Source organism: Chamaea fasciata, unplaced genomic scaffold (assembly GCF_029207755.1).
Source record: "Chamaea fasciata isolate MVZ Bird 193981 ecotype frontalis unplaced genomic scaffold, bChaFas1.0.hap1 SCAF_10, whole genome shotgun sequence".
NCBI lineage: Eukaryota > Metazoa > Chordata > Aves > Passeriformes > Sylviidae > Chamaea > Chamaea fasciata.
Window position 1 is genome coordinate 14,630,928 of NW_027094095.1, and position 12,255 is coordinate 14,643,182.

At 37.8% G+C, this 12,255-nt stretch overlaps 1 protein-coding gene across 2 annotated transcripts in view; it reads left to right on the forward strand.

The window, feature by feature from the left end:
• The window catches only part of DPYD (dihydropyrimidine dehydrogenase), a 343,524-nt gene that overhangs the window by 181,680 nt on the left and 149,589 nt on the right, over positions 1-12,255 (forward strand). The gene's annotated exons all lie outside the window — the stretch shown is intronic.

Genomic DNA, 12,255 nt, shown 5'->3' on the forward strand with positions numbered 1-12,255 from the left:
GTCTAAGGACAAAATATTGTATTGCTGCAGAATACTGTAAAATATGTCAGGCTGGATTCTGCTGTCACTTATACCTGAATTAGCCCTGAGGAAGTGTTTTTCTGGATTGCAGTGGACATTCCAATCTACTTCACAGGGCTTCTTATTAAAACACTTTTTAGGCCATAAATGTCATTCAAGTATGCTTACAACTGACTTACATGTGTAACATACAATCAGCTGTAATTATTCAGTGCCTAGCCTACGGGAAACCCATAGCAAGTACTGAGACTTACTTTTTTATCAGTTTTATTGCTGGTATACTGGTAGTCCTGCCAGACTGCACGTTGATTACTGTGCATCTCAAGAGCTAAACAGACACAGGCTGAGTTCCAGCTTGGGTGGGAGTTAAGGAGGAAAGACATGCATGTTGTAGGAAGTGATGTTGGTGCTATACTAAGCAGCAGACTCTGAGTCATTTCTGAAATGGCGACTGCGAAGTGTTTCACTGGATGCCATACTCTGGAGGTGTGACTCAGATGAAGATCTTTCAAGGTTTTTTTTAAATATTTGCTGCAATGAGATATTGCAGGTATTATTTAAGTTAATAAGTTCAGAAAAGTGCTATCTAATTAATTCAGTTATTGTTATTTCTGCTTAAGCTTCCTTCTAATATTCAGCAGGAAACAGTACTTTGCCTAAACTCTGGAATTGTGTTGTGTCTAGTAGAACTGTGTCCCACCCAAGTGCTGCCTAGTTTTTCTATTATTGTATTCTTCCTAGTACTGCACTTCCCACAGCTGTGTTTGTGGCACGATTTGAGACGCTCGGCTGAGAGATGCTGCAGAAGTGAAATTGCTTTTATATATCAGAGTAATACAGTACTTAATACTTCAAAAATTACTATTTCAAATGAGTAGAAAAGCTCAGTAAGGTACAGCAGTTCTTATGTGAACTGAGTATTACGGAAAGGCTGCTCTTGTTGACTTAATGCTAGAACAAATTGTTGGTAGAGAGTTTGAAATACAGGTTGCCATAATATGCTAACTTTTTTTTTAAACTTAGCTTCTGATTATGTAGACATAAATCTTGTGCAGTTTTCAGCTGGGAACAGAATGCTCCCTTGGGCTGTGGTACCAGCGGTGGGGATTTCAGACTGAGCTAGTCAAAGCAAACTATACAGCAGGATCAAGAGCAAAGATTTCCTGATCTAAGCCTTTGGAGGTGGTGGGAGGAGGAGGAGCAGCTCCCCAGACAGTGTAGTTCCTAAGAGTGGAAGAACTTCTGGGGAGGGAGAGAGCTTGCTAGACACAGTTTTTGGCAGCTGAAGCTTTTCCACTTCAGCCTTGATTGTATGTGGTTCAAGTAGGATTCTGTGTTCTTTCCTCATCTCCTCATTTTATCTGTCCTGGTAAGGCTTAACTGGTGGGCTTTCTTCTCATTTGCCAAGCCGGTGTGGCCATGGAGAACTTAGCAGCAGCAGAAATTCTCCCTTCTCCAGAACCAGAGGCTGAATTTGCCACTGTGTTCAGACACTGATAGGGGAAACCAGTGAATTCTCTGTTTACCATGGGCATTCTGTGGCTCTACGGCAAAATTGACTGATGCAGGCTAAGTATGAGTGACATATAGGTTGTGAAAAGCATATACAGTCCAATCACAAATTTCCATACATTAACTGTGGTGTGATGGAATAAGGTCAGAGAGAAAAGGCATGATAAATCTTGGAAGAAGGGGATCCAAGGACAGAAATAAAAAGGACTCAGGCTAGAGAGCTATGATTCTTGTAAGACACAGGATTTATTTCATATGAGCTACTTCTCCTTTTCTCTCTTTCATCATCTAGCACAGAAAGCTCTTCTAAAACACAAGGCCAGGGATCCCTGCAGCCCATGAGAGGCCTTACTGCCTTGTACAGAGGAGCTGTTGGGTAACAGTGCTGGAGTTCAGCCTCTGGACCGTGATTTACTCCCCGAGTCTTTCTAATCCTCATGTGTCATGGCCTCACCTTGAAAGCTTCACAAGCTGCCCAGAGGGAGTTAGCACAGAGCTCACTGTTTCATGCCATGCTCACTCCCTTTTTAAACACCCACATACCTTGCTTATACTTGTCTTCTTGACAACCTTTGTAGCATTTTCTGTTTGTAGGGTGAGCATTTCAACTGCGAGTGATTCAGAAAAGTTTGTTCTTGCATACTACTCTACTACTGTTGAAACCTACAAAAAAGCTAACGTCAGGAGTAGCTGAAATTCCTTAGGGATATTTATACTTCGAAGTATACCATGATCTACATACTTTAGGAGGTGCTGGATATTATAGTGTAGAGCAAATATTAATCATAGGGGACTGTACCTGTATGTGAGGGAGATAGTGACTTGTATTTACTCAATTAAACATCTGTGCACAGCTGCTTTAGTATCAACTAGATTTGATTTCTTCCAGAAAAGGGAATAACTGCTTTTGAAATGGACAATCACTAAGCAAGACAAATGGTAGCAGAATAGAAGTGTCCCTTCACACACCTTTTTCTACATTCGTGTCTTCCCTTTTTGACTGCAGCATCAATAGCTCATTGCTCTGTTGGTTCAAATAGTATTTCTGTCTTGTTCAGATAACTGTATGCAGAAACATATTATTTGTAAATTCTGTTTGCAAGGTATTGAAGGGAAATGGGAGAGCTGCATATCATAGAATCCACAATAAATGGATGCCAATTATTACCTTTTTTAGAGCTTAGATGAACACAAAACTACACGCAGAATGACAGATACTTCATTAATTAGACACATAACTGTGAGTGGGAGGGTTTTAGGAGAAGTGTTAAACTGAGCTGGTTTATTCACTAAGAATTTGTTAGTGAGTATTGTTTAGAACAGAAAATTTGTATTAAAGCCTGTAATCAGAAAGTTCGTGTAAACATAGAATCAAAATAAGTCAACGGTTATATGAGGAGTGTATATCCCTATGCCATATTCACAACCACAATGAGGAGTTTATAGAAGAAATTAGCAGTTTATCAGCTCAATTCAGGCTTTGTTGTTCTCTCACTTCGTTGTACAGGCTGTTTAGAAAGATGAAAAAACAACTGGGTTAGCAGAAATGTTTGCTTTGATTTTTAGATGCTTCCTTCACTTCTAAAATTTAATTCTGATTAATCAGATACATCTGTCTTTATTTTGTTGTGACATGCATTGATTTGTGATGCTGTCACTTTCAATAATGCAGAAAGAGTTGCCTTTATTATGAGAACCAGCAGAAATCAACGTGCAGACTAACTTCATTTTTAATGTTTATTTTTTTTTTCATTACATATGGAACAAGTTGCATGGATGATTTTAAATACAAAGCTACAATTAAAACTAGGTTAAATTTTATCTAAACCATGGAGGAGGAAACTTTCTAGCCGTAGTATATGTTTATGCAGTTTACAGATGTAGAGTTTATAATACATTTTCAGAACCATTTCTAAAAAAATGCTGGCAGAGAATTAATTAATTTGCCCAGTATATATTGCATTTCTTTGTGCTGTTATTACAATATACGTATTCAGGCTCCAGCTAGTTCTCTCTCTGTACATCTGCACTGTGTGCACCTCGCTTCGTAATCGAAGGTGGTAAAAAAAATCATGGTACAATGATGCATTGTTTTCCATAACATTAGTATTTCACAGAAGTGAATCTGTATTACAAAATGTATATTTTTGTATGATATTACAGCGTAGTAATTTAGATTAAACTAGTTATAATTTATGGTGCCAAACCAAAAAGCTATTTAAGATGCATTAAAATGCAGAACCATGACATTTGAAATTCTGATGTTCTTAATATGACAAAGGTTATTCTATGGAGTTTTGCTATAATATGAAATATTAATATTTCACAATACAGTTTTGATGAAGTACAATTTGCCTAGCTTGCATATGATAAAGAAATTAAATGCTTACCAAGGGAGTTCAGTGAGAATTAGAGCCCCGCCTGAACATCTGCTTGAAATGTTATTATCCTGTCCTACTGACAGCATCGCTCCCTCATTGTTTTTCAAGATTGACAGCTGAATATTGTACTGATTTCTGCAGCAAATATGTCTAGGTGAACTTTGTTTGGTTTTTAGGAATTTAGAACATGCTTTTGATTTCCATCTTATAATTTTTTTTTATACTCTTGACATTTGTAGATGCCAGATTGAGGTCTAGTATGCTGTAGCAAAGATAGACCATTGACTTGCAACGAAATGCCAGTTGATATCTCAGTAAACAGAAATATTACTATTCTTTATTGTGTGGTCTGTATGAAAGCTGTATGGGCTTTCTTTGGGGAGACAAATGATCAGATTGTTAATGTCAAATATAAAAGGGGCTGTTTGCCTTTCTACTAAACAGCATTAGACAACTTTTATTAACTACACTTTTTGAACAGATAAATGAGCATTTTATGGGATTCCTTAGCACACAACACTCTTTAAGTTAAATTATTTTCTTCTTTTGCAAATTTGAAAATTATTATTATTGGTTTTAGTATTCCTAGGAGTTGTTTATGTCCTTCATCTTGTTCAATATTTCTGAAAGAATTTTAATAAGAAATACCGTCTTCATTGTTTCATAATTTCTGTAGTTTTAGATCAGTGCATAAAATCAGCGAAGTTTAACAGGAGGGGTAAAAGGCTATGCTAGAGAAGTGCTATAGAATATAATTATTATCTTTTAAAATGCTGTAGTTAAGCCATTTTATTTTTATACAGAAAATGCGTTATTTAGCTACAAAAAAGGAACAAATAATTCTGTGAATCTGAGTAGCAGGAGAAGAGAGTTTTCTCCTTTCTCCCTGAGAAAAAGTATTTCTCTGATATATTCAACTTAAGGACCTGATCTCATCTCTCTACTTAGTTTCACCCTATCTCTGACCCAGTTTAAAGAAGGCTGCAGACTTCTTTATATGCAAATAACTTCAAAAGCTTCAAAATTGCTGTCTGAGGAACTGGAAAGGACTGCATTTAACCATTCTTTTTCCTCAGTCCATACACCCGGCAATGTAGGGGTATGGCATTTCTTCACCCTGGAAGAATCCATCTGGAGAGATGTAGCACAGCTTGGACACAGTGAGGGACCAAAGATCCCAGAACCGAGAGCTTTAACAGAGTCACTGTTGATAAGCCAAGGCCTTTCCTACCACAGCTGAAGTCTGCACCAGGTAGATGCCCACCTTAAACTGATGCAGGTGCACACCTTGACACCAGTGAATTTCCAAGTGAAGCACTTTGGACCATTTCAAAATCTGGTTTTGCCATCAATAATTCTGGTTATTTTGGCCAATTAATATTTCAAATGCTGAAGATAACAAACTGCATTTTTAAAACAAGAGTTTAACAACAATCCGTGAAAAGTTTCTCTCTCTTTCTCTTTGTGATTGTATTTAGTACTTTAGAAATTAAAAACTTCTTACAAGTTCGTGATAAAAAATTAAACCTCTGGGGAAATGTTTAGTCCCACTCTTCCTGTAGCATTAAATATCACAGAAATGCTGCACTTCTTCTGCAGTGGGAGTCTCTTTTCTGCACGGAGTCTCTCATGGAGAAGTCTGTTATCTCAAGGCGTGGAGCACAATGTGACAATTCATCAGTGGAAGACAGAGGGATCTGTCATGCAGGGGTGTTGCACATTGAGTCAGTAAACCTCATCTGTGCTAAAGGACAGATTTTTACAAGCAGAGGATCAGCAGTTTTCTTCCCATGTTACCACTTTCTCTGCCATTCACCCTCATGGAGCAGAGTGAGCATGGCTGTAACTTTTATGCCTTATGCCGAGAGCTCGTGGTGTAAGTTCACAAAGTCTAAGCTGGCAATGGCTTACCTTCCTCAGAGCTGCACACAAAGCTGGCCAGCAAAAGTAAAACCAGATACGTGTCTAAAACTGGTTCTTGGTAGGCTGCAGGACTCTCAGTTATATCTAAAGGATTTGGTTTCTATTCATCTGGGGATTTTTTACACAGTATTTAGAGGTTGTTTCTTTTTCCTGTCTTTTTCTTCTGGAGTCTGGTTTAAAACAGTGTAGCCTGAGTGCATATACATACACAGAGTGTAAGTGTGAACATTAATCTTGAGCTTGAATATTTCAGACAGCTTATGTATAAAAGGCTTGTAAATCAGTCTTTAAGGTATTTTTTAATCTGAAAACTCTTGCGTATTGTAATGAAACTTATAGTGCACTTAGATTGGCATAACTGAGGAGCAGTTCAAGTGTAATTCTGAAAGAGCATGCGGACTGCAATACTGAGGATTTTGCTACATAAGCCTTTATGTAACAAATAGCTTCCAAAAGTAGGAGTGTTCATTCCTGCTCTGCATAATATGTGCTGTTCTGGTAGTGACCAGTACTTAAAAAAGGACGTAATTTCTATTCGTAGTGCAACTATCACCTGGTCAGTCAAACAACATGGATGAAAATTTTACATTGGTTAAAAATCAGAACAGTATTTCTTTTTATATTGAAGAAGCTGCTTTGCTCTTTACAAATTTTGCTTGGTTTACCTCGTTCTTCTGAAAATACCTGCAATTATTTATCAAGAGAGAGACAAGGAGAGCACACATGCACGATTTTCCAAAACTGCTGAGGATCTGCAGGTCCTGTTGGCTGTGTCTAAAGTACTCAACATTTCTGAATATCACATCCTGAATAAACAGGATTCTAAAAAGCAAATATGTAACATAATTGTGTGAAATACTATTCAGCTACATTTTTCTGTGGTTGTTTGGTATGTTCTTGGAAGGTTGCTGCTGATCCCGAAAATGACTCACGTAATGTTTTGTCTGAAAGGAATTCAGCTAAAAAGGTAGTTTGAATGTAAGCTAGTAATTGGCAAGTGTAATTCTGAAATTTAGAATTTTCACATTTTTTTCCATTCTCCATTCAGATTTGTTGCAAACCTTTTAGTTTTGTGCCAGCCAACTGCATCTAACTTTCTTAAGTGGCTTTAATATATTTTATAATCTATTAGAAAAGATAGCAGAATAATTTTCTTAATAGTTATATTTGAAACACACCTAAGAAAATCATAGCATAAAGCCATACTTAACATTTTTGATTTTTAGTGCAAATTACCAACTTTCCTATTTTTTAAATTGTTATGATACACTTTAATAGCTGACCACAGACATTCTGGAAAAAGCAGAATCTTTATTTTGTCAATATAGAATTCACAAGTTTCCCTTCTGTCAAGTCATTGGCTTTTTCACTCTCCCTACTTGGTTAAATGCATGTGTCAGAGTTTGGGGGGTTTTTTTCCCCTCATTTCCACATTCTAATTACAAAAATAGATCCAGAACACCATCTAGACTTCAGTCTAGGCCTACTCAGGTACTGAATAAAGGAAGAGTGGTTTTCATGATTCAGTCGCTCTGATTTACAGTTCGGCAACTTTGCTGAGGTCTGCATTCATTGCTGTGGCACATGCTGGCTTCTGGAAAAGCCTAGGTGACACTTTGGGACCCCACCTCTGCCCAGTGACATGCCAAGGCTGCAGCTGCCTTGGGGAAAACCTTCTAGGGCTGGGCTTCCTCTCCTGGCACCAGTGCTGCCTTCTGCCCCAGCTGGGTGTGTTACAAGGCAGCCGTGCTGTTGGGGGGCTGCTTTTCTGCTCTGCACCATGACAGGCTGAGGAGACCTTCAGGCACCTCATGCTGCAGATACTGCCCTGAGATTCCTGGTTGGACCATGCAGTCTTGCAAGATGTTTGCAGAAATGTGGGCCCAAACTGGCTCTACAGGGGCACTCTGAGATCAGTGTCAAGTGTGTGCTTGGTGCTGTACAGCTCGTGTTAAGAATTTTACAGGCATTAGCTGAAATGATGGAACTATGTCTGAACTGGCATGTGCTTCCACACACTCGTTTACAGGTTTTAGCTTAATCACTTTTCAAGGAATTTTTGGTTATACCAGTGTAGCTTCTACGTACAAGCAATACGCTTCTCTTAAGTGTTCAAGTTATCTCAGGTCTTGGGTTCCCACTTGGTGAATTAGAAGGATAAGGCTGTGTTCAACGTCTGATTTGCCCACACAAGAAGTTAAGAAAGCAAAGAGCTGATTTTTGAATCTCGTGGTGATATAATTGCATTTACTCCTGATTGACATTGTTGCAAAAGCAGAATGAAGTCCCATATGTTTAAAAAACCTGACAGGTTCTTATGTTAAAATACCTATTACTAATCCAAATATGTATGTGAGCGTATTCTAAATAACATTCCTTATCATTATTTGAGATACATATCTATCTAGTTTTTTTAACTACAATAGCAGTTGTGGGATTCTGTTCTTCAGTCAGGAAGTGTAGAATTTTTGTGTATAAATCTTCTAGAGTTAATTCCAGAAGGACACAAGTGTATCCATTCTGCGAACTTTGGAATTACTACTTTAAGAAATGTCCAAAAAATCTCTTGTCAATACTAATTGCAAAATCCAGTTTTCAGTCTATAGAAAAAAGAAATAGGAAAACACATTTTTAGTAATCCCTTAATATCCCTATTATATTAGTGTTTAATTGTAATTTCTCACATCTTGTATTATAAGGACAGACAACTTTACATTTGTGTAGAGGACTTGATACTGCTTCAAAAATTATTTGTACTGAATTGCACTAACGCTATTGAATTATTATTGAGTATTGCAATTTTGTGCTTTATTTTGGCTTTCCTGGTGCATTTTAGACTATGAAGCAGTTAATTACAATGCAAGCTATAGGTCTCAAATGCATCTATCACCACCTTTTCACTGTTCTAGAACATACGTTTAAACCTACAATATGTTAGAAAGTTATAAAGTTGTGGTTTTTTCTTTAACTTCTGCTTCCCTGACTTCTTTGATAATTTAGTGCAGTGGTTAGTGCATAAGAGGAAAAAAAAATTAAATTCCTTAACCACATCACAAATGAATAAGACGTAAAAGCTAATGTTATAGTTGAACATTTCTTTGTTAGCAGCTGACCTTCTACTCCTAGAGAAAAGAAAGTCTGGGCTAGAAGACAGTTCAATAAATGAATAGGCTATATATTGATTTTTCTCCCTCTTCCCTTGTTATGTAATATGATTTCCCTTCCCTTGCAAGGGTTTCTGTTGTACAGGATAGGGCTGGGATCATGGTCGTGGAAGCGTATGGGAATGTGTAGACTAAGGAAGGCTGTCACAGCAGTCAATAAGATCTGAGAGGTGTTGACTAATTGCCTGCTAATTACACAGTAAATTGTCTAATTAAGCTGATGGTTAATTAGGGTACGCTCGCACAGCAGTCTTATGGAATTTTTGCCTGATGTCTGGGAAGCAGCTTGTGTAATTGGCAAACTGGTAAGGACTGGCAGAGAACATGACTGGGAAGCACGCTGCCAGTAGATGACAGAATAAGGATGCGTTTGCACAAAGGTTGTCATGTGAACACGCAGGGGTTTGTTAGCCTTCTCCAGCTACGTGGCAGCGAGCACAATGAGGAATCGAGCTGAGAGCTGCTGGAAGCTGTAAATAAAATAAGGCTTAAGCATGTAATATTAGAAAAGCAGTGACATGTGCTCTTTTCTTTTAGTCAGTTTGAACTTTAGATATACACAGAGTATCAAAATTCTCATGTACAGAATTTCACCAAACTGTGTGACCGTGGCAGTAATTATGGTATAGTGATCTATTTAGCGGAGCCCCAAAATGATCCTGTTTCCAGGGAACTGCTGTATGTATGCTGTTGAAAAAGTGTAGTTGTTAATAAGGATGCTTGCCAGCCATCGTAACCATCATGTGTGGCATTCTGAATGGACTTCAGCTGGCACTGTGTCCGTCCCTAACTCTGACAGACTATGAGCAGGTCATAACGTGCACACTGTGCATAGCTATAATATCATTAATGAAAATCTAGGTTCCAGATTCTGACCCAAATATTCAGGAATATTAAGCAGAGAGAACCCAGGTGGTAGAGGAGTACAGACACCAAATTCACCAAAGCATAAGTTTGCTGTGACTTAAATTTTTCATTCAGGAAAACGGCATGGTACGTGGACTTTCTTGAAGTTAATTACAAAGGTAAATACCCTGCAGAATTAAAATTGGACAACACAGGATTGGGTCTTTGCATGACATTGTGATTTAATTTTGATCTACCCAGCTGCAAAATCTATGAAAAAATAGCTCTTTGTATAAATCATGAGCTAAACCAAAGTAAGTGTGCATGTATATATGTACTTAATTGTTTACAATGTTTTGATGTTGCTTGAACAAAGTGAAACTTAATATCCACTTTGATTCTTGGAAATCACATTGGTTTCAGAGGTCCCCATCATTTTACACCTAAGCATTTGGGGTATGTGGTTTGGGCACAGTGTCTTTCTGGAAGAAAAAGAAAAATTAAGTGAATTCTGGATTGCTGCTGAAACTTGGTTTTCATTTTTTCGCTTTTCAATTTAAACCACATATAGGTATCTTTTCCCATAGAAATAGAATTTTTAAACAAACAACATTTGAGAGATTAAATTATATTTTCTTTGAATTAATAAAGCCAATTTTATCCTGTGATCTCGCTGCTTCTACTTACCTGCACAGTTAATAATGCCTTTATGTAGCATCTTCTATGTAGTGGGTGTTTATGATCTTTCCTTCAAAAATAATAAGGTAAAATCATGGTACACTAGGTGCATTCTCACTGGGCCAGTCATCAGACACAGGACTCCAAACACTCACACACTAATCTAGAAGGCCTTAAAGCTTCTCTGAGGGGAATTATAACAAAACTTGTAATGTTGCTCCTCTGTGTATGTTTCCACAAAAGAAAATGCTACAATTCCCCTGAATCAGATCCTGTGAATTGTTGCATAAAACGAAAAAGGTGAAGTACATTGATTCAAGTGAAAATCATACAGGGAGGCCCTGTGTACATAATTTTCTTTCAGATGAAATATACTTTAAATTTACATTTAAAATTTGCATATAGGATTTTTCCACATCCATCTGCACATATGTAAAAAAAACCCTCTTCAATTAATTTTTCCATATTGTTTTTAAAGTTTATTCTTTAGAAGTATTGGAGAAACTATTGTTTTTGCCTCTGACAGCATATTCAGGAGCAAAGCTCATTTCACCAGCCAACTGCAGGAACTGAAAGCATACAGTGCAACCATCACAGTTGCTTTCATTTTCTGTCATGGGGCAGCAAATGGATATGTTCTAATGCATTTTATTCTCTGAAGACAAAGAAAGGAGTTCAGAGGATAATTGTTACCTTATTATATCCTTCAAAAGGAATTTCTGGCACATGCTATTATGATTTATGTTTTAATAAATCACACAAACATAGAAAAGCATTTCTAGTAATTCACATGGTATAGTAAATGTATGTGTGTAAAGCCCTATTGCAACATGACATTCTGTAATAAAAATTGTATGACAAAAATGCTGCTGTTAAACAGCATCAATAGCCAATTTATTTCAGAAATAATTTGTTTTAAAAGTACCAATCTTTTTCATAGGCAGTTGTTGGTCTATCTTAAATGTCTCTGGAATCCATAAAAATTGGAAACATTTCCCAAATGTCCCTAATGCAGTCAGTCCCAAAGCGTGCTCCTGGTTTTCAAGCCTCATGCTTAAACAATGGAGTGAGAGGAGCACGCTGTCTGTGCGGTGTCGGCGTTGTGTTCAGCTTTATTGCCTGTGATGGTTCTGTCCCTGAGCACTTCAGGAGGGCTCCTGTTTGCACCCTTTTATTTAATGTGTATAACAAGCCATAGAGAAGGTGTAGTAAAATGACATTGATTGAAGTGTTTTCAATATGTCGAAACTCAGCTTTATAACTCTGAGCTGATTTAGCTGGAGCAGCTGATTGCATTGTTCAGTGTTTGTGGGAGTCTAGGGCATGGTTGAAAGCATGCTGAGCAAAAGTCAATCCAGACAAGATAGGAATGATGCTTGGATCATTAGAGGAAACATCCAGAGGCTACAGCATGAGAATTATCCATCCTTCCAGCTGAGGGGTGTAGTTCCATCTCAGGCTGTAGCTGCAACAACAGATAAGAGCCAGAAGCCAACACCCCTTTTATTTTCTGAATACAAGCTGTACCATGAGTATCCATACTTTATATTTCAAGATTAACCTTCTGCCAGCCCCTGCTATATAGGATTGGGTCTTAAATCTACCCAAGTATTGTCAGTGGTGACCAACTTCATGGCTTGAATTCTGCCAAGGGAACCAAAACTACCCCCAGCCCATACTGTCTGTTTTGGGTGCTCTTGGTTGGAGAGGAAGGAGATGCTGGCAGTTCA